This window comes from Tachysurus fulvidraco, chromosome 14 (assembly GCF_022655615.1).
Source record: "Tachysurus fulvidraco isolate hzauxx_2018 chromosome 14, HZAU_PFXX_2.0, whole genome shotgun sequence".
Taxonomy (NCBI): domain Eukaryota; kingdom Metazoa; phylum Chordata; class Actinopteri; order Siluriformes; family Bagridae; genus Tachysurus; species Tachysurus fulvidraco.
The window spans coordinates 18407695-18431169 of NC_062531.1; the positions used below are offsets into that span (position 1 = coordinate 18407695).

The 23475-nt window shown below is 36.9% G+C and overlaps 1 protein-coding gene across 3 annotated transcripts in view; it reads left to right on the top strand.

The window, feature by feature from the left end:
* The window catches only part of LOC113655954 (ERC protein 2), a 197390-nt gene that overhangs the window by 151023 nt on the left and 22892 nt on the right, over positions 1 to 23475 (top strand). For all 3 annotated transcript variants that reach the window (XM_027166833.2, XM_047822836.1, XM_027166834.2), the window contains one exon: positions 23215 to 23350. The gene's annotated coding sequence lies outside the window, so the exon portion shown is untranslated. The remainder of the gene's footprint in view (positions 1 to 23214; positions 23351 to 23475) is intronic.

Sequence of the window (23475 nt, forward strand, 5' to 3'; positions counted from 1 at the left end):
GCCTGAGAATTCCTAATCTGTTTGCTAGCTTTTTATTTATTTTTTTAAATTTACATTTACTGCATTTGGCAGACGCCCTTTTCCAGAGCGATGTACAAAAGTGTTTTTAAGTCTCTATTAATGAATACTTTAACACTGATTCACTAGTTCACAGATTTTAGAATAACATCAACCTAGGATACGTAAACGTAAAATGTAATTTTTTGTTGTTTGTTCGTTTTTTGTTTTTTTGTTTTGTTTTGTTTTGTTTTTTGTTTTTTTTTTGGGGGGGGGGGGGTTTACACATAACAAACAAGGGAAAAGTACTAGTTCAAATATTTCTTGAAGAGGTAAGTCTTGACTCAGCTGTTCGTACATCTATGGAAAGTTCCCCACCTTGCTGCCAGAACAGTAAAGTGTCTTGCTGTATACCTACCTCTTAGCCTGAGCGATGGTGGAACCAGTCGAGCAGTGCTGGTAGATCTGAGGGAGCAAGGTGCAGTTTGAGGAGTAAAAAGAGCTATAAGAGTTATAAAGAGTATAAGAGTTATAAATATGTTGCTTTGTTTGCTTTGTAATGTTTATAACCATATCCTGCTCAACTGGTGGGCATTTCTGGTGTGTTTGGTGCCATAGGTCTCTTTTTGGATACTTAAAATTCTCCATAACCTGTCATGCCAAACACTACAAAGATTTTCAGCGATCCTGTTCTTCTTGTTCTTGGTTGTGAAATATGCTGGTGGTAAGTTTGGTGATGGTGATGCGTGTTCCTTGGGCTTCCCATCTGAGAAGTGCTCATCACAAAAACATTTTACTATCAATCATTTTTGCATGAACCCATTCCATAAGATTCACTTATTCTGGGAAGAGTAAGCAATATAGTCTGCTGTAACATGTACACGTTTCCCTGTTTAATACATAGTCTGTACATTTCATGTCAAATGATGCCCTAGCATTATGATGTAGAGGTGTCCTGGATGATTGCTACCATACAGGCTTTGAATCAGCTATAGTGGCTTTTGTACCTATGAACCTTTCTATATGTAAATCTCTATCATTTTTTTATAATATACAGAGCATTTGAATGCTGTTTATTCTAGTACTTTTCAAGTAGTAACACTTGGCATTAAAATGAACAGTACAAGATTTTTCTTTCTTTATTTTATTGATCTATGGATTTATTCCTATTATGCTTTATTTTAAATGCATCTAATTTAAAAGACTGCATAATTTAATAGCTACAGGATAACTATAATAATGCTAAACATGTACAACTTCACAGTAAGTTCATAGTTAAAAAATAGACAGTTTGGATATATTGTGTATCACACACACACACACACACACACACACACACACACACACACACACACATGCACACACGCACACATACACAGACATGTATTCTCGTGCTGTTTTAACCTATGTGGTGACATTAAACAGAATCTCTCCCAGACGCACCCTCCACCTTAGATAAGTCACAGTATAAACCTGCCTAACAGTATTTAAACATTTCTGATCAAGATTGACACTGGAGGAAGCAGAAAAGTAGAAAAATAACATTTGCCTTTTTTTTTTTTTTTTTTTTTTTTGTTAGACGATTTAGACACATTCCAGTATTTTCTTTCTATCCCACATTCACTGATCAGCCTTGGATAGCTGAACCCTCTCTACAGTTTAATACACTGAAATCAGATAAAGCATTAAAACCAGCAGGAGCTTTCATCTCTCTTTCCGTTTTCGGCTTCATTTTTTTTTAACCTATTATCCCAACCCACCCAAGGAGAAACGGAAGCCCCATTGACACCTGTGAGAAAAGTTAAAAAAAAACAAAAAAAAACAAAGAGAGATCAGTATCAAAATTCGCTTAATTCTATTGTGCTACAGAATAAATTAAATTTTTAAAGATTTACAATAAGTAATGCACACAGTAACCACACAACCACTGCTATGGGCTGGTCGGCTGAATTTTCTATTTTAAAGAGTAGACATAACAAACACACATCCACAGCACTAAGAGTAGCCATTAGCACAAGACGATTATTGAATTATGTGATACTGCTGTTACAATTTCAGCTATGGTGTTTTGAGCTGGGGTTTGTGCAGGCCTGTCAATAGCACGTGCTAAAGAGGGGGAAGTATGTTATGATGTGTGGGAGTTGAGCCCCCTGTCTGTGGTGCTGTCTCTTTAGATTAGCATGCGTTTGGCTAATGTAACAGAGTAAGGGTGGCTAGGAGGGTTAGCTAAAAGCTTGATCATTCCCAGAGCTTTTTTTTCTTCTTCTTCTTCTTTTCTTAGCGACTTATTCTTAAGTGAATTTTCTGCTTTAGCATTGTATGATGGATGAAGGGATTTTTTTTTACAAGTATATGTATATGTATGTGTGTGTGGTGTATGTGTGAGTCTCAGGCATGGTCATGGCGTCTTTTATCTAGCTTTCGTGTAAAAGCTGCACTTGTAAGACGACATTCAGCAGAGGATTAGTGTCCATGCTCGCCTCTCCTCATCTTACCGGATCGCAGCCAACTTAAGATCTGGAGACACACAGCAAAAGCTCCACTATTGAATTAACACCTTCAGTGTTCACTTAAGTTGAGTTAGACACAAATGAGCATTGTAGGCTTTAATTCAACATTATTTCTACACAGTAGCACAAACAAATAGACCACTTTTAACAGTTCTTTTACACAAACAGTGCGAATGTGACCCAAAGCACCAGAACCTGTGGTGTAAAGACAAACAGTGAAGGCCTACAGAATAGAGACATCATGCATTAGGAATCTGCTGTAACAAGAAACAAGAAGGAGAAAGAAGAAGGATATCCTGCTTGGTTCCACCATGTGTTTGGGTTGTCTACATGCAGGCATTTAATGGTGCAATAACCTCTGATTTTGAAATCGCAGTTTCTTGCTAAAAAATACGGGGGCATGGAAGTATAAACGTATTTCTCTCGCTTGTCATTCTATTTCTTCAGGATGTTTTGCTTCATGTGAGATAGGACAAGAATGTAGCACTTGCAACTAACACATGGTGGTAGGCAATGCTATGTAGGTCAGACTGATTAGAGTGTGTGAGAGACAGAATGAGAATTCAATAGTAAAACGATTTTTAAACAATTTAAATTCAGGTTGAATACATAAAGAGAACAGTGACAAGAAAAAACAAATAGAAAATCAAAAGGGAGGGAGTATTTAACTGCTGGGAAAGAAAAAATAATCACATTAGTGTAACAGTAGAAAGGAGACAAACTAGTAAGTAGAAATTGTGAGAAAGTACCCAGGTTCCAGTTTACTGTGATGCCGTGAAGAAGGACTGTAAATGATCAGCTCACTGAATTGCTGTTGATTGGATGCAGTAATTACCAATGCTGTTGTTTATTTGTTCATTTACAGCTGGCTCTTATTTTGTTCTGTCTGACTCTTACTCAGACTTTTTGTCCCATGTGTCCTCTGCTTTAGCTCCTTATTAGGATTTAACATCAGTTTCTTAGGCTCTGGAAGTTGGATATAATTTGCTAAGCAATCCAGTTAACACACAGATATTTTGGAACCAAACTTAACATGCTAGTGAGTGATTTATAATGTCATACCTTGGTCAAATGGTGTAACCAATAAGGCAATAAACCAATAAGGAATTGCTAAGAAAATAGATGATGATAAAAATCAAAAACAGAGAACAGTTACAAAATGTTCTGGGCTTGCAGTACATACACAAAAACAGTTAAAGCTCTGAATTTAAACCCAATGTATGTAATAAAATGCTGTTTTATTGGCATGCATTACTTTGATTGCTGTTTCATTTGTGTAGGACGCAAACATCATCTGGAAAACTCCAGGTTTTTTTTTTCTTGTTTTTCATGGTGTTATGCAGTTGAAAACTTCAATAAAAAAATAATAAGCTTATTTTAAGAAATAAGCAAAACATTTGCTTGGATGAATTATATATATATATATATATATATATATATATATATATATATATATATATATATATATATATATATATATATAATCTTTGTCACAATTGGTGTTTTTATTTAATTTAGGTGCTTTTTAATTGTTAAAAAAAAAAATATGAAAATGTCTCAAATTGAAGGGGAAAAACATAAGTACTCAAAAACTGCCACTCATGAGGACAAAAGTTCAAGGCATAATTCGCCTCCAAATTACAGACTTGGTATAATTCACATATCTGCAAACCTGGTGATTAACTTTTGCCTCGTATCATATATCTCAAAAGAGTGGACACTCTTTTTCATCTCCCCTCTCTCTCTCTCTCTCTCTCTCTCTCTCTCTCTCTCTCTCTCTCTCTCTCTCTCTCTCTCTCTCTCTCTCTCTCTCTCTCTCTTCTTTTCATTTACTAAATTGAAATTATTTCTGTATTTATTTGTTTGCATTATTTCCTGGCAGGGTTTCTCACTTAGCCATCTCTTTGTCCATTTCCTGTTATTATAGCTTGTCTTGTCTGTCTTTCTCTCCTTTTCTTTCCACACACTGTCTCCTTTCTTTCCTGTCCCAGGACTTAAATTCCTTGTACATGGTCTACATGCAGGATAGGGTGTGGCTAAGTTATATACAAACAAATGAACAGACGTTTTAAATTGGGCCCCTGTAACGGGATGCCTGATTTATTCCCTTCTCTATCATCTCTTCTTTTGAGGCACTTGACAAATCGAATAGAAACACGTCTAAATAAACATCTATTCCAGGCAATTAACAAGCATTTTTGGGACACTGACTCTTTTTGATCCATTTGAAGAAAATTTTCTCTAACTTATTTCTGTAATAATTTGTACTGATGAACGGGTGTAAAGTTGAAATAATTCAATTTCCTACTAAATTGTGCTATGGTAATCTTCTAGATGTGTACACTACACATCTGCTCTGCATGTTCTTATTGTAGCAGTGAATAGTAGTGTACAGATATGGCTGAAGGAAAGATAAGTGGGATTTAACGGTAATCTGTGACATAAATCAGTTTCCAGTGTAAAATGTCAGATTGGTTCATGAAGAACTGCTGGGAGATATGTACGTAGAGATATGACTAGAACAGCTGGATTTTTCAGTATTGAATTTCACATTTTCAGTATGAGTACAGAAAACCCAGAATCAGATTCCTTTCACTTAAGCAAATCATACTGTAGTATCAGATTTTATATTCTCTAGAGAGATGAGGATTTATAGTTAGGCAAGCTAAAACGAGTACTTAAATCTATGTATGATTACCACTACAAGGAAAATTCCACCCAGCTTTCATCTGTTATTAACGTGGCATCCAACAATCCCTCCAGGATATCGGGGTTTTGCGATATATAAGTTAACCGCATATTCAGGGGTACTTCAGTTTTTATGCAAAGGGTCATTGAGTGTCCTCGAAAAGTCTTCTGATTCTTGTTCATAAAACATGAGTACAGCTATCATGACAAAAAATTACTTGTCTTCACCGGTAATAGTTTTGTGGAAAAAATTCACACTGTTAAACTTATCCCAGATTTCATTTTTAATTTTTAGTTTAAATCTGGTCTGTTTTCATTTTGGTCATTGGCTTCCTACATTACCCACAAAATCATTCAACTTCTTGCTGATAGTGGTGTGGAGGGATATAGCCCTAGCTCCTCAAGTGAGTAATGCAGTGGCATTTTAGTGCTTTAGCCTGTCTATTTTATCTATTTTTATCTCAGCTCCTCATGTGTACAATATAAAATATACAGTATGTACAAAAGATCAGGCACCAAAGCTTCAACTTCCATATTGTGTATGTCATTAACTATCCAAGTTAAACTGATTACCAGCCACACCCCTTAAAGCTAAGTTCATAGATCCAGTGACTTGCGACGACCAGAGACCAAGTTGCACTTACAGTGGTTTGACAAATCTGAGGAAGGTTTATGCAAATATGGAATGACTTGGTGCACTGACGACCATGGGAATAATGACAGTAGAGGGTAAAGAGAACACACTGCTTTTCCTTTATCACATATGATACAATGCATATACACACTACTGAATTTTATATACAAACGTATAAACACCGTCTAGAATGTTTAATTTTATTAGGCAAGAAATCTTATTTGGAATGCTCCCTACTGATACTACTGACATTATTACTACCAGCAACGAGGAGGAAGAAAAATTACCTTTCAGCTTCATTGTGCAGCTTGTATGGAAACTTGCAGCGATAAAATTTGTGTGTAAGAACATAATGAACTTTAAGTACAATGTTTGTTAACTCTATTAATTCTACATTAGATCTCTCGCTAACAAGACATTAGGTGTCTTTGAAAAAATCTTTTGCTGTGTTCTGTAAGAAGCTAACAGATACAGTATTTGGGAACAATGAAAATTTTCCTCCTATTAACTGTCCTTGTAATTGTTCTAGTTCCCCAATGATATCAGAGAGGCATACAACTGAGTGTAACTTCTCACAGGATTGACACAAACAGAATCTTGAAGCATGTAACTAATGCGTTTAAGGGTAGAGGTCATTAATTTGAACAACACTTGAACAATTCAGTAATATTTAGTCATTTGGTTTGAGCATCTAAATTGTCAGTTATTTAGCTTGGCTAATAACAGTGCTATGTGGAATTTAATGCCTTGCCTACTGTACATACATACACATGACTACATACATATGATAATGTTTGATTTTTCTGCAGCATTTTTTCAAATGTTTTCTTTTTTATGAAAAACACAGGAATCTTCTTTTAAACTAAAGTGAAGACCTACAATTGTCTTCTATGATAGCTGTATTTATGTTTATTGTATGTGAATCAAATAGGGCTTTGTTTGAATATTGTGATGAGTTGTTATGATTATGGGATGGAGATGATGATGATAATGATGATGATGAAATCTGCAGAAAATCTGCGGTAAGTTTTAAAAATTGCAAACTCCACTGAATATTGCAGAGTTGGCTCGATTTTGGGTTCATTTTTATAGTCACAAAATTACTTTGTAAGTAAGGAAATACATATTGTATATCCTTAAGTATTCGGTTACACTTGAATTAAATTTATTTGTATAAATTATGTTTTTTATTTTATTTGAAACATTACATCAAACTGTTGTTGCTACTGACTGTCACTAAATGGGTTTCAATAGCTTTCTTTTTCTGAATACATTTTTGATCAAATCTTTGTTAAGCCTTGTCAAATCTTTACATTTTTGGGGGCCTTGCTCAGAAGCCCAGTAGTAGTAGCTGGATGGACCTAGGACTTCAAATTCACAGCCTTCCAATTGGTAGCCAAACACCTTAACCATTAGGATCCATTGCAGTATGTTATAATGCATTGTAACTTGACACTTTAGTTCAGTTGAAAGCATTTACCTTCAAATTGTTTGAGAAAGTGTTTATTATTAGGTAGATTGGTGACCCTAAACTGGTCCTAGGTGTGAATGAGTGTGCGGGTAAGTGTGTGAATGGTTCCCAGTGCATGAACAGCTTCTATGTATAAACCCAAAGCAAATGTTCATGACTGTTAGCACTCAGTATTCAATACCTTTTTACCCTTCAAGGACAACCTGGTCCTACTGTTTTATAGAAGAGTTCTGGTTCTTTTTGTTTGTGTGTGTGTGTGTGTGTGTGTGTGTGTGTGTGTGTGTGTGTGTGTGTGTGTGTGTGTGTGTGTGTGTGTGTGTGTGTGTGTGTGTGTGTGTGTGTGTGTTTGTGGTGTGTGTGTGTGTGTGTGTGTGTGTGTGTGTGTGTGTGTGTGTGTGTGTGTGTGTGTATTCCCAGACAGCCCCTTAGGGCCGCAGTATTTTCTGTCACACATCAAGCTCTAGCATTTTAATTCAGACTCCCATGCCTGCATCTGGCTTTCACATACTTGTTAAAGTTTGTTCAAAAAAGCCACATTCAGCTCGCTGCCTGGCCAATAAATGGTCTGTTTTTTCTCCGCCTGTAAATTTACATGAACATTCACACACACACACACACACACACACACACACACACACACACACACACACACACACACACACACACACACACACACACACACACAAACACACACACACACACACACACACACACACACACACACACACACACACACACACACACACACACACACACACACACACACACACACACACACACACACACACACACACACACACACACACACACGCACACGCTTTAGTTCTACTTGTGTTTTATTATATATAATGCCTACACCTACTACAACTTTAACATCATCATTTGGCTTTTGGTGGTTGGGGTGGAGTTGGTTTTTTTTTCTTCTACTTCATCTTCTTCTCCTTCTTCTGCTTCCCATTATTATTATTATTATTATTATTATTATTATTATTATTATTATTATTATTATTATTATTATTATTATTATTATTAGTAGTAGTAGTAGTAGTAGTAGTAGTAGTAGTACATTATTTTAAATGTAAGTGTAAATGGCAGTTTGCTATTAAAATATTCCCCAGAAGATTAAACATGTCACATATTCTTTCGTTCAATATTTGCCCCCAAGCCAGGCCACACACACACACACACACACACACACACACACACACACACACACACACACACACACACACACACACACACACACACACACACACACACACACACATACACACACACACACACACACACAAACAAAACACATACAGTAGCTCCCTGAAGCATTGTAATTGGCCCTGTATACTTTTTAATGCAAATTAACCAAAACCAAAAAAAGCAAAAGTTAAATATGTGTTTTTTTTAATTTCTCATTTCCAAAATGATGTTTGTAGTTTGGAGTCATTTACTAGTCGCTTGTTCTTTATTCTTTATTAACTCAGATGAAGCTTTGATATGCTTAATTACCTTTTTTTTTTATTTCTTGTGTTAGACAATACATTCTTTTTTAATTGGTATTAGGGGAAAATGCTGTTCTTCCATTCACATGCTAAATGTGTTTAGCATAGTTTTGGAAAAAGATGAAAAAGAATGAGAACATTTATAAAAATGTAATTATATATTTTCCATCAAGTTTAAAATAAGCATCTTTTACAACAAATATATCAAAAATCATTGCATGCAAACACAAACATCTGATTTGACAAATAAACAAATACTCTTTAAAGTTTAATATAACAAAAATAATTGAATACTAAGAATCTTCTTTTATTATATACATAAAATAAACAAAATCACACAAATGCATATATACAACAAATAATATAACAAAGAATCTAGCTGCACAATTCAAATATCATATATAACATATAAACAAATAATCATGCCATACAAACATCATATGCAACAAATAAACAAAATAACCACACTACACAAACATCTTATACAAAAAATAAACAAATAAGCTCATTGTACAAACATCATACTGTATGCAACAAATAACCACAGCATACAATCATCATATGCAACAAATTAACAAATAAACTGCACCATAAAAATATGATACACAAAAAATAAACAAACAACCACACTATACAAATACCCACAGCCTGGGTTCAATTTCCAGGCAGGGAATCAACGCAGCCAACTTCCTTTTCTGGTCCCAAGCCTCGATAAAATTTACATCAGGAGGGACATCCGGCATAAAATCTGTGCCAAAAAACAAATATCTGCATCCATCAAATATGATGGATGACTCGCTGTGACGACCCTGAACAGGGAACAGCAGAAGGACAATAACAACATATTTTACAACAATTAAGCAAATAATCACATACATCATAAGAATAATATGCAACAAGTTAAAAAGAAGACATTTTTGACAACTAAGCAATTATCAATCTCATACAAACATTATATACAATTCAAAAACAAATAATTGTCAGGAAATGCTAATCTTCAGATAAACACGTTATACAACAAGGCATAAAGAGCAGTTGGATAGCAGTAAATTGTGATGAAAATAAAAACAGGTAGAGATTATAGATTTAGAAAGAGGTAAAGAGGAGGAACTCCTTAGTTACTGATGAGAGACTGCTAACACTGAGAAAAAAAAGAGGAGACACAGATGGAATACCCAAAACCTAAATGCTATAATGTGAAAGTCATGCCAGTCTAAATCTGCAGAGCACAAGTGATGAACTAGAAGATCAGCTTTGTACGTGATAAGCAGGACATAATAAAAAAAAATGTCAAAATCCAATCGAAACAACATATGTAATGCAATCTCCTATTTTTGTAGTAGTAATAATAATATGCATAATTATCCCACGTGCATAATAATTATTGCCATGGAAATACAATCAAGTTCAGACTCTGTGACTCCTCCTGCTTCCCCTGACATCATTTAAACATGATATACACAAGACACAAATGTATAAACAAGAAATAGTGCAAGAAGGAAGAGGAAACAGAAGACAATCATTAGTGGTGTGTGTGCATTATAAACAAGAAAACGTGTATAAATGCAATGTAAACATTATGTAAACAGTAATTATGGAATCACCTCGCCTAGAGATCAAGATCTGTGGCTGTAATAAAAAAATTATTCAATCTAATTCTATTCTACAATCACCTGGGGTATACAGTAACTGAATGTAAATATATAAGATAATGTACTCTAAGCACTAAAGTGTGTGTGTGTGTGTGTGTGTGTGTGTGTGTGTGTGTGTGTGTGTGTGTGTGTGTGTGTGTGTGTGTGTGTGTGTGTGTGTGTGTGTGTGTACGTGCGTGCGTGCATGCGTGTGTGTGTGTACTGGGTCAGATATTAATCTTGTGCTCATTCATTTATTATTAGTAACTGCCTAATTTAAGGTGCTCTATTAAATTAAATTTTTTTAATCAAATATCATGAACAAGAAACAAAATAATAACTGTAATTATTTTTAAGGCAGGGATAAAAATGAATCCCACACAAATCTGTCGTGTTGTGTTGTGAAACTGTCACACAATTCTGTCACACACTCATGCACTAATTTGTCATGAAATTTATATCAATGACTCATCTCTGCTTTTTCTCTTTCCTTATTTTACCTCAAGAAATGTTTTCATGCCACTGGGACGGTCTTCTTGCTCACTGGGAAACTTGATTTTTTGTAATGCTGTCCTGTAAGAATGGGTCTTATATACAGTATCAAGCTCAGATCAAACAGAGATGTTTGGTATACAAAAATCTGATAATCCCACAATTTTGGAGAGTAATGAGCTTTTTTATTTTAAAACAGTTCTATAATTCAAAAAATGTGTAAAGTGAAATGAGTGCCATTACTTTTTAGAATTTGATCTATAGGTCGATAATGCTTTGAGTTGTCTGAAGGAAGCAGCTTGACACTGCTTCATGGCTAAAGCCATGCGAATGTCAGTACCCACGCCACCACACACTGGTCAATGACTGTGCTAGAGGATGTGAGAGAGCATCAGTGGACATAGAACAGAACATCAATAGCCCTGCAGGAACTGGGTTCCCTGGAGCGGGGTGCAGGTCCAGGTTCTAGAACCAGATAAAGGTGTGTGGAGAGGACAAAACTGCCTGTCCATGGCAATGAACAAGGCGATATCCTTAGTGGAGCGGATGCCTAGAGGTGAAGCAACACTGCACGCCTCATAGGCCTGAGTAATGGCCTCTTCTACTACTACTACTACAGTGTGCCAGGCGCTGTTTGGAGAATGGGTCACCCCTGTTCCGGCTCCCAAAGCAGACATACTGTAGGAAGGAGGGCAAAGAAATGCAGCCTCTACTGTTAAACTGACTCTGGGCAGAGGACAGTAGGCCTGTAGGATGACCAAACAACCGGCCATCCTGGGCACCTTGGGGACATTTTTCACCCATGCCAGGACAAGTTCTAGGCAGGCGGGGGGTGACCGGCAGAGCCATCTTCAGGGACAGAAACTTCTTAGAATCTGTCTCCATGGGCTCAAAGAGTGCTTCCATCAGCCCCCTCCATGACCACAGAGAGGAATGAAGGCCTCAACAAGCAGACCAGAGACTAGAGGGTATTTACCCAAGGAGGCCCCGAGAACAGGTTCACGGTTTGCAGGTAAAGGCCAGAGGAAAGGCAGCACTCCAGGCCTCAGCACCGTCCTGGACATGAAGTCTGCATCCCGATTTACTTGACCTGGGATGTAAATCGCTCTCATATGCAGCGTGCCATCCTCCATAATAAAGCTTGGTCATGGATGAACTTTTTTCCCTGAACTAGACAGACAGGACAGAAAATCGACACAAACATACACAGAGCGCTTCATAAAGACAAAGAAGTTGGACTAATGGGACGTAGATGCCCTTATACAGTATGTATTTCCTGGTGCGTAATCACGTCGTCACATTTCCTTTCCGAGCCATTAAAGTGGTGTGTGTGCACACAAAGCTTCAGACATCTTGTGTTTCAGTCACACACACAAATTTTAAATCACAGTAATTGCATACCAAAAGCAATAACTAAAGAAATATGTAAAATAAATACATATGTTCGTCTTCTTCTTCATCTTCTTCTTTGAATTCCTTCTCTTATTGTTATTATTATTATTATTATTATTATTATTATTATTATTATTATTATTATTATTATTATTATTATTATTAGAAGAAGAAGAAGAAGAAGAAGAAGAAGAAGGAGAAGAAAGAGAAGAAAGAAGAAAAAAGAAAGTAATCCATAATAGGGAAAATCAGCAGCAAAGAGCTGCTACATGACCAGTCAGGTTTGCCTACATAATCCCTAGTATACCCTTCTATCAGCAGACTTCCTTTTCCTACCTCACATGCCTTTCCCGTGCCTAGTTTTATCTTACGATTAGTCATTATTAAAAAAGGCATTTTGGCTTTTTTAATTATGTTACAAAATAAAAGTGCCAGAGTTTCTGGGCAAAAGGTTGCAATCCTTTCGCTGAGATGATTATTAATGTAGGAAATAACTGCTATGACAACACCTAAATCTAACACCTAAATGTTGTTGTTTTTCTAAATGTCTCCACAAGGCCAAAACTGTAAGATATTCATTCCTATGCTTGTGATGAAAGGAATATCTGACATACGCCGGACCCCACCATGATATACTAACACACACGCAGGCCAGACAAATGTATGAGGTATGTACTACAGCGAAGCCAATACGTTTACGAGTACGCACTCTTTTTACAGTTGCCATCTAGTATTAATCAGCAGTCGGTAGCTGCCATGTTTCATTATCAGCATGGCACTGTACAGTTGGAGGACGGCTCCAAATTCTAATCAGTGATGTAAGTCCATACTCTACAGTGGCTTAGTATAAGCCTGCCAACTTCTGAGTCAATCCAAATGATCCAATAGCATATCAGCTGTGTGTGTGTGTGTGTGTGTGTGTGTGTGTGTGTGTGTGTGTGTGTGTGTGTGTGTGTCCTACTGTAGGTCAGGAGCCAACAGCAGTTTTTCCTGTGTGTGACAACATTAGCATTTACTTTATATTGTTACATTACTTTTTATTGTTTCTGTGGCCAATTAACCATAATTCTTGCTGCAACTTTGCTGGAAAAAAACAGCTTATTTCCAGCGAGCCCATGAGTGATAGATGAGAACAATGAGAAAAAAGTGAGAGAAGGCCGAGAGCATAAATGTTTTGTCAGTGTTTTAAAAAATCCTTTCTTTCAGCTCCAAGCCAGCCTACTTTTGAAAGCTCAAATGACTTTTGTTTATGTGTATTATTCCCTCAAAGACAAATGACATATTATACAGTGTGTGTGTTTCTGTCTGTCTGTCTGTCTATCTGTCTGTCTGTCTGTCTATCTCTCTCTCTCTCTCTCTCTCTCTCTCTCTCTCTCTCTCTCTCTCTCTCTCCCTCTCTATTACACACACACACAAAGACGCACATTTCAGTGTCTTTGTATGATCAAGTAATGTGTATGTTCACCAAAGAGAATACAAATTTTTCCAATTCTTTAAATAAATATTAAAATAACATACAAAGTTGAATTAAGAAAGTAAATTCTAATTAAAAGTAATCCATTAACAACTATTATATTATTAACAAATATTAATAATATTTAAAGGAAATTTAAAAAAAAATATTTATGTAGACAATAGTATTGTTTGAAGCAGGGTGACATAATGGCATAGCCACAAACAAAGTAAGAAAAAACCCACATGATTTATTCTACACGCTACCATCTAGTGCATTTTTAGAGTTACCACATAATAAGCAGTTGAGAGTCGACAGCATACAGTACAGCCTCATTTTGTACCGACTGTATTCAATAGAGCAGGTGTGTTTCCTGTCACCATTAACCAGGGATGCCAGGTTTCCGCAAATTTTCCAGCACAAGTACATCTCAAAAACCACACAGAATACCTGATATTAGGCCAAAATATTTTGGCATTAGAAAAGGGAGAAACATTGTTCTTTTGTTTCTCAGTCTTTGCATGGAAGACAGTCAATGTGGTACACACGCATTTATCATATACAGATATTCTGTACTCCATAATCCCCTTTTCCCTCTCCCAGTCTTTTCCATATACAATATCTTACAGTAGAAAACGTTCTTGGCATCCTTGACACATACATGTTACATGTATGCTAAAATGTATTAGATTTCATTCCAATGCCTTAGTAGTAACAGAGTATTAAAGTAGCCCAAATGTGGCATAAAAAACTGGCCTGGTCACTGCACCTTCTCTGAGCATTGGCCAGTGTGATTAGTTTCTTAATAAACATCTACTGTATTAGAACTTTGCTCCTATCAATGAATTGAACCTAATTGAATTGTGTTATAATTGGCCAGTTCCAGCCAATTATATTAAGGTGGGCTTGTACATATAATAGGTGGGCAATCAGTGATAGTGGCCCCAACACCTAATCAATTTCTCCCCATAACCAACATTTTCAAAATTCCACATAGCTCTAACTCATTCACACACACAAACTTAACTACACTAAGGATGCTCTTGACATAAGTGTTTCCCATGTTGTTTCTGCACATGTCACAATGCCTGTAGCCTGATGCATGTGTGGGGCTGAAATAGCCGAGAGATACAATAGGTTTGCTTTGGGGCACTTGATGAGGAATGGGGAGGAGCAGTGCTTGTGAAGGGTAAACTGGAATTAGCTGTACTGTGTCCTCGGATGTGCTAGCAACAGAGAAACAGGCAGCAGTAGTATTACTTTATGTGCTTAAAAAAGGTACAGAGCACAATACGAAAGTTGTAACAACAGTCAATTAAACATAATAAAATCTAATCTCTGTCAAATTATGAGCTTTCTTTAACTGCTGCACTGCAATCACAAATTGAGAAAAGTAGATAAAAGAAAAAAAAAAGAAAAAAACAGCTAGAGCCTGTAAGAGTGTCGAACTGACAGTCGCATGAGGCGAGTGGTGAAAAACTATCCTGTGCTGTTGGGGCAGGGCTTTGAGTGAGGCTGCTGCAGACAGATCAGTGTCCATTAGCTGTAGGCTGCCCACCCAATCAGGAATCATGCTGGTATTTTCTGTTATTTTTCCCTTAGGCTAAAATAAAGAAAAAAATTTACTTCGATTGGGTGGGCAAGACCCAAATTTCCACTGCTGCCATCGGCCAAGGGTTGTTTCCAGTTTTGTAACCAATGTGTCACTCAAAAGTGATAATCAGCATTTCAATGAAAAAAGTAAATAATTGTAACTGAGAACTTGAATTTGTTTGTATTAGGTGTTGCAGTTCTTGTGTTTTGCAGAATTCATCTATGATTTTAGTGTGACCTTCAAGAAGACATATTTTATCTATCTATCTATCTATCTATCTATCTATCTATCTATCTATCTATCTATCTATCTATCTATCTATCTATCTATCTATCTATCTATCTATCTATCTATCTATCCATCCATCGATAGATAGATAGATAGATTAGAAGCAGTGTTGTATAAAGTACTAGAAAGCAATGCTTGAGTAAAAGTACAAGTAACGTACTAGAAAAAGACTTTGGTAGAAGTGAAAGTTACCTTTTAGAATATTACTCAAGTAAAAGTCTTAAAGTATCTGATATTTACTGTACTTACGTATCAAAAGTAATTTTCTGATATTTAATGTACTTACGTAATTGAATTAAAAGTAAAAAGTAAAATTTCAGTGATTTTCGGTAGGCATAAGAGGCACTTCATCCGGTAGGAAGAATCTTTCATTCCAATGTACAGAAACATTTCTTGCAAATACGGCCACGGGTGTATAACGTTATCTACTTCACCCTGTTCACTGAGTTCACCACTATTGTCGGGGTGGTCGTCTACGATAACGGGAGGTCCTCCAGTAGGTGTTTCCATGGCAGTTTCAGTTGTGCTTCCTCCTCCTTTGTAGTGGCGGAACTAGAGTTTTATACATGGGGTGGCCAAGGCAACTTTAGGTATATTACAGTATGTATATTATGGCTAAACTGGGAAACGAACCGATCTCTCTTGTCTGATTAATCTGTTAATAGCGTCTAACGTCAATTTATATAGTGACTTAATTTTCAAAATATTTTTCTGGAAAACTAAATCCTGATGTTTAATCTCAAAACTTACCGAAATTTGATGTTTTAGTATTAGACTGTTACAGTATTCTTCTCTACCTCTCAACTCTTTCTTGTCATTGATTGATGGATTTGAAATGTTGAGCGGCGCCGCAACCAAACATCAAACGAAGACTTCTTTTGATAGGTGAAATGAGATGTTAATCTTCATCAAACTTCTAATGCTATCAAATAAAAATTCAGGGTGGCACCTGGGGTGGCCAATCAGATGACACCCGGACACCCCTCTGGCTCCGCCACTGCTCCTTTGGCAACATTACGCTGAAATAGAGCGTGCTGAGCTGCGTAATGCAATCTAGGAGCAGTGATTCGCCAAACCTCCCTTATTGCAGTCGCACACATTTCTTCTGATTTTATTTTGTAATAACGAGTAACGAAGATGCTTAGTGGAAATATAGCGGAGTAAAAGTATACATTTTATCTAAGAAATGTAGTGGAGTAAAGGAGAAAGCTGACATAAAATTAAATAGCGAAGTAAAGTACAGATACGAGAAATTTCTACTTATGTACAGTAACGAAGTATTTGTACTTTGTTACATTACAGCACTGATTAGAAGAAGCCATTTTGTCACATACTGTATAAATTGCAGCACAGAGAAATTCACTTCTTTGCATATTTCATATAGATTAAAAAAAGAAATGAATTAACTAAAATTGAAAAGAAAATCTTATTTGTGTGTGTGTGTGTGTGTGTGTGTGTGTGTGTGTGTGTGTGTGTGTGTGTGTGTGTGTGTGTGTGTGTGTGTGTGTGTGTACATGGCCTACATGGTGTGCATGGTTGGTTGAGGGGATAGTGTATGTCAGCACAGGGATTATGTGTAATTGAACAAGCTTGACAGATGAGACAACATAGACATGCAATTAGCCAGACCGATCATACACCCGCTCGTCAAACCCTCTCGCACGCGTGTGTGACTACACCAGCTCAGGAAAAGTGGGCTTTCCCATTTCTCTCTACCTCGGCTGTCCTGTCTGTATCTCTTCCTTGGTCTTTCTCTCTTAAACTGCTGAGAGATGAGTTGGCTCATGTTCAAATTTGCAGATTTCTCTTTTTCTCGCCGCTTTCTTCTCACCTCTATGGCAATGTGCACAGGCATGTTCTTCCTCCAGCTTGCGGTATCCCGGAGTGCCACACAAGTGCGTTCATGGTGGGCTCCATTTACTTGCAACTGCTTTTTACTGCCACCACACCAGGCCCAGCACTGCCAAGCCACACCAGTGTAAACTTTTAAGCAGCTCTCACCATGTTTATAACCCTGGTGTTTTAATATTGAGGAGAGGAGTTTTGACACGACATTTTAAGAGACGATTATCTACAAATGAATCTAAAGAAACAAATGTTTTATTTTGGTTTTGATAAGTACAGAAAGCTGATATATACAGCAACTACATCTGAAGCCTCATGTCAGAAAGAAATAAAAGATTTGATTGCATATCCCTCATATACGACGTGTGAGTGAAACTTAAGTTTTCTTCGGTTCAGGTTTTTGTAAACACTGTGAAACATAAGAAGTAAGCACACCTCAATTGCTATTTGTTTAAAATAGGGTACAAATATTCTCTTACCTAAAGTAATTTAATTTTCATGGTCAGAGTAAATAAGCAAATCTACTGGCATAAGTTGGGAGATAAACAGTGAACCTGCAGGAAACCCTCACAGACATGGGCAGAAGATGTACAGAAACCCCAGACAGGCAGTAACCAAGCTTCCTTAAACTTTTTTAAAATCATTTTACTATCAAATAAAGCAGCAAGTTACTGTCAATATAATGTGCTGTGTCATGGCTGACCATGTGCTCTGACCTCAACCTCCATAGTTGGGATATGTGAAGAAAGAATTTCACTGTGCTGTAATATCTATGTGAGAAATAAAGGCTTTAAAAAGCAAAGGGGGAATTAATAATGAGTGTGTTTTCATCTGGATAGATAGATAGATAGATAGATAGATAGATAGATAGATAGATAGATAGATAGATAGATAGATAGATAGATAGATAGATAGATAGATAGATAGATAGATAGATAGATAGATAGATAGATAGACATTGTATATACAGCGATGTTATAGATAAGATATAGATAAGGCTGAGAGTTTGGATAAACTTGAGAATTGCTGCAGGTTTAAAGGGAAAGGATGATCATAATTATTTGTCTATTGTGCCTTTTTTTTCACTATTTTGAATACATGTTTGCCATACATTTATGTTCATAACAAACACATTTTACAGGCACATTGCAAAGGTGAAACTTCAAATATAAAGGTCCAAACATGCCAGACCTGGCTTCTATTAAAAAGAAAAACAATAAAAAGTGAAATAACAGTTAGTCACTCTGAACACCTTTCGCCTTATTGCTTGCATAACAAACCCACTTCAAAGTCTTACTCTACCTCTGATGAGTGTGTGTGTGTGTGTGTGTGTGTGTGTGTGTGTGTGTGTGTGTGTGTGTGTGTGTGTGTGTGTGTGTGTGTGTGTGTGTGTGTGTGCGTGCATGTGTGTGTGTGCTTGCATATGATTTGCAAGCCTGATAGACCTTCTCCTGGAACAGGACTTCAAAGCAAACCATAGCTCAATCTGCACAGAGACTGAAAGAATGAGAGAAGCAGAAGCATGTGTACGTTGGGATTTACTGTACTTACATTCTTGCTTTACGTGTGTGCCATTGCAAGTTTTAAAAGCAGAGCTGTTTGTTCGTTGAGAGCATGGCGTGGGTGCAAATGTGTGTAGAGGCTTGAGAATCTGTGGGTGTGTGTACATATTTGACTTGTCTAAAGATGCACATACAGTTCTGCTCAAAAGTTTGCATACCTTGGGAAAACTTGCAAGATGTGTACCATTTCTTTAGAAAACATGAGTGAGAAGGCAAAACTAATTTAGTTTATTTCTTATAGGACTCAATTTAATATGTAAGGCATAACAGAATGGCACAATCATCAAACAAAATATATCAAAAAAGAAAATAGAGAACTAATCCCTGTTGAAATGTTTGCATACCTTTAGTTCCTTATATCATGTATTGCCCCCTTTAGTATAAATGATGGCATGAAGTCTCTTGTAATAATAGTGCATGCAATTTTTAATTCTCTCAGCTGGTATAGCTGGCCATTCTTCTTGGCAAAATGCCTCCAGTTCCTGTAAATGTTTTGGTTGTCTTGCACAAACTGAAGGTTTGAGATCTTAACAAAGTGGCTCATTGATATTTAGGTCAAGAGACTGTGATGGACATTTCAGAATCTTCAGTTTTTTTTGCTGTAGCCATTGGAGGGTCATACTTGACTTGTGCTTTGGATCACTGTCATGTTGGAACATCCGAAGGCATCCCATGTGCAGCTTTTGTGCTGTAGAATGCAAATTGTCTGCCAGTGCTTTCTGAAAACATGCTGCATTCATCTTGCCATCAAGTTTTACTAACTTTCCTGTACCACTGCTGCTTACACAGAACCACAACATGAGATCCACCACCACGCTTTAGTGGGGATGGTGTACTTTTTACCCTAGACCTTGTTGCCTCCTCTCCAAACACATCATTTATGGTTGTGACTATAAAGTTAAATTTTGGTTTCATCACTCTAAATGACTCTGCTCCAGAAGCTGTGAGGCCTGTCAAGGTTCTGTCTGGTGTACTGAAGACGGGTCTTTTTGTGCATGGGAGCAGTAACGGCTTACTCCTGGCAGCTTGGCCATGCAGGTCATTTGTGTTCAAGTTCCTCCTTATTGTGCTCCTTGAAACAAAACTACTTTTTTTTTCCAGAGCAGCCTGCAATTCTCTCAAAGTTGTTTGTTGGTTAATTTTCTGTCAGTATTGGGTGAAATCTTTTTTGGTCTACCTGACAATGGCTTAAGTATCAACAGAACCTCTTATTTCCCACCTCTTTATCAGAGTTTGATCAGTTATGACTGGCATTTTCAAGTGTTTAGATATCTTTTTATATCCTTTTACTGCTTTATAAAGTTCAACTACCTTATTACACAGCTCCATTAGCAGTTTATTTGTCCACTGGCAGTCCATGGTGCAGTATCCAGCCAAGTCAGTGCATCACCTCATAAGCTGAGAAACTCGCTGTCTATTTATGCACAGACATTAATTACAATTACAATGAGTCACAGGTGTGGAAACGTCCCTTTGATAGCTGTTTAAACCTCTGTGTGTCCACCTGTGTGTTTATAATGCGGTAAAACATTCAAGGATATGTAAACTTCTGATCAGGGTTGTTTACGTGATTGCGGTTATCATTAGGTTTAAAAAGGAGTCAAACAACTACATGATAATTAATGGCTTCATGTGACCACTATCCTTAAATGAAATAAAATATTTTTGTTATCAGTCTTATTTTCCATGTAAGTAGAAATGACGATGATAGATAATTTTTTATTTTTTTGTTTAATTAAGGCGTTGAAAAATTGTTCCCTTTTGCTTATTGGGTTTAAGCTTTTTTCTCTTACAGTCTGGTGTGTGTGTATGTCTGTGTGCGTTTATGGATAGAACTCACCTTGTGCTTGCCACCTGTAAGCCATCGGCTGAAATTAGCCTCTTAAGCCGTGATCGTTTGCAGAACAATCCAGGATGTGTGGATCTGTGCACATATGTGCATGTGTGTGCATGTGGCAAGCTACGTATAAGGCTATGAGAACTGAGCACATTTAGGACATTTATGACAAAGTATGTATAAAAAAGCGAGACAATAATGAATGTAATGAAGCATAACAGGGCACACTCGTTTCCGATCCCTAATGAATTCTATCTGAAATTATTAGGTAATGTTTAATATTAAGGTTCTCTTAGCTCAAGTGAACCTTGAAAGTAATAAACATTTTGTATCAACTGGAATGTGAATGAACATTGTTCACTAACATTAACTAGTTTATTAACGTCTTTCTACAAAGAAGTTAATAATTTGTTTATAAAATCTTTCTAAATGTTGGAAACTCTGGAACATTAAAATTTTGGAGTTACACATTGTTCCAGCTAACAACTGAAATTCTTTATGAACACACCTTTGTTTTTATTTATCCAAATACACATCAGTGCTCCATTACATCAGATCTCAAGTCCTAGGTTCCTCTTGTCCTCAGACTAATTTGCTGTTTGAGCTTGAGGGCTTCTTTGGGGGGCCTCATGTGGTGCTTGTTAAAAGCCTGATGGAGGGGGAGGTTTGTTGTGGAGACTTTTGAAAATGCCTGAAGGTGATGAGGTGCATTTCAGGTTTGTGTCACACAGGAAGTCAAGAGGCACTAGACTTAAATTAAAGTGTAATTAATGAATTAAAGCACTTATGTTCGAATGCACTGTTGAAATTTGAGACAAATTTTTACCTTTACATGGCTCTAAATGTGATCATGTGTGGATACAGTTATACTGAACCACCAGCTCTGCTAACATTCCCACTTAAGATCTGTTGGTTAAATCTTAGCAGCTGTGTTATGGGAAAGAAACGTGAGTGGTTTGGGATATTATCTTAAAAAAATATGATTCTACTGTATGATATAATTTTCCAAGTCACACCAAAGGAATACTGGTGGCAAAGCAGATACGGTACTATAAATAAAATTAGCTCTGTAAATAAATGTGTGGATTCTTATCTTATTATTTATGATTACAACAAAGAGTCTTTGTGAGGTATTAGAGAGCAGAACGTAAAAAAAAAAAAAATGAGGATAGCCAGATATAATTCTGGCAGGTGAAAAGAATTTACAGACTAGTAGTTTTTTTTTAATTGCAAATAAATAAAACTGGGGAAAAAAATGTATAAAACAGGTTGCATGACTGAGTGTTATAATGTACTGTATAGTACACTTGGAGTTTCAAACACTAAAGTGATAAAATTAGAAAGCACACTGTTTCACCCTGCTTACAGCTTATGAGGTGTTTTGCAGAAAGTAAAACTTTTCCTCCGACCATTCTCCCTCTCTCTCTATTCATTCCATCCTCCCCACCCTGCCAGCCATCTCTTCCCTCCCTCCAAAGTGAATAGTGAAAATTGCAGTTGACCCCAGAGCTCCCAGGGTCTCTGTGAGGTTTCCCGGGGCTTTCAACCTCTCAGCTTGCTTTAAGTCTCTTGCGTTTGAAGGCTGATTGGTTGATTGCAGTCTCTGGAAAAAATAAAAAAAAAATAAAAAGCTGTACTGTGCGTCCGTAATTGCCTCCACCTCTCAGCATACGTATAAACACACATACCCTTATGGCCCAAATGACTGAATTGGTGTTAATAGCATAATGAGAGAGTTGAATTGAGCTGAGGTCAAGGAGCAGTAGTGCTTTGGAGGGTTGGGTGGGAAGGAGGTTGGATGAGTGGCGAATGGCGTAACAGGGTAATGGATGAACTGGGAACAGGAGGGCTGAGGAGAGATTACGGACCATCCTTAGTTAGGATCGCCTAAAGGATACTGTTTTCATTATTATACACACGAGTCATCAAAGCCATCCTTGCTTACCATGGCTATGAGAAGAGTTTCTGTATGAACGATGCTGCATGATGATACTACAAAGAGTGTAAAGTCAGTAGAAATTCTCTGCAATTGCTGTGCCATCAAGCTGCAAATTAAAACACACACCCTCTGAACATCAACAAAGGTCTCGTCATTTAGCCCGGAGAAGTTTGTTCTGTAATGGTGCCAAACCCATGTGCATTATAAATGTTTCCCTGAATAGATATGGAAGCAAATGATGTCATCATTATTTAATCACAGCTTGCGTCATATATTAATGTTGATGGAACGACAAAAGGAAATTTATACTTTTATTTTTAACATTTGTCTGTCAGTTACAACATTAATGCTGGCGTCTTGTTTTTTTTTTGTTCCCCCCATTTAGGAAATCTAACACTGAAGCTCTATCTATCACTGCACTATCTCATCCTTATCTCTGCGAGGAGGGTCTCATCTTTAACCCGGCGGATGGGGAGGGGACTGGGAGAAAGAAAATACAGAGGAGAGGAGTGAATGATCAGGTACTGTGCATGTTAATTTTTTTAATTATTGCCTGGATAATTGTGTAGTATATAAATAAGTGTGTGTGTGTGTGTATATATATATATATATATATATAAAATAGTACTTTTGTAATATTTGGAAT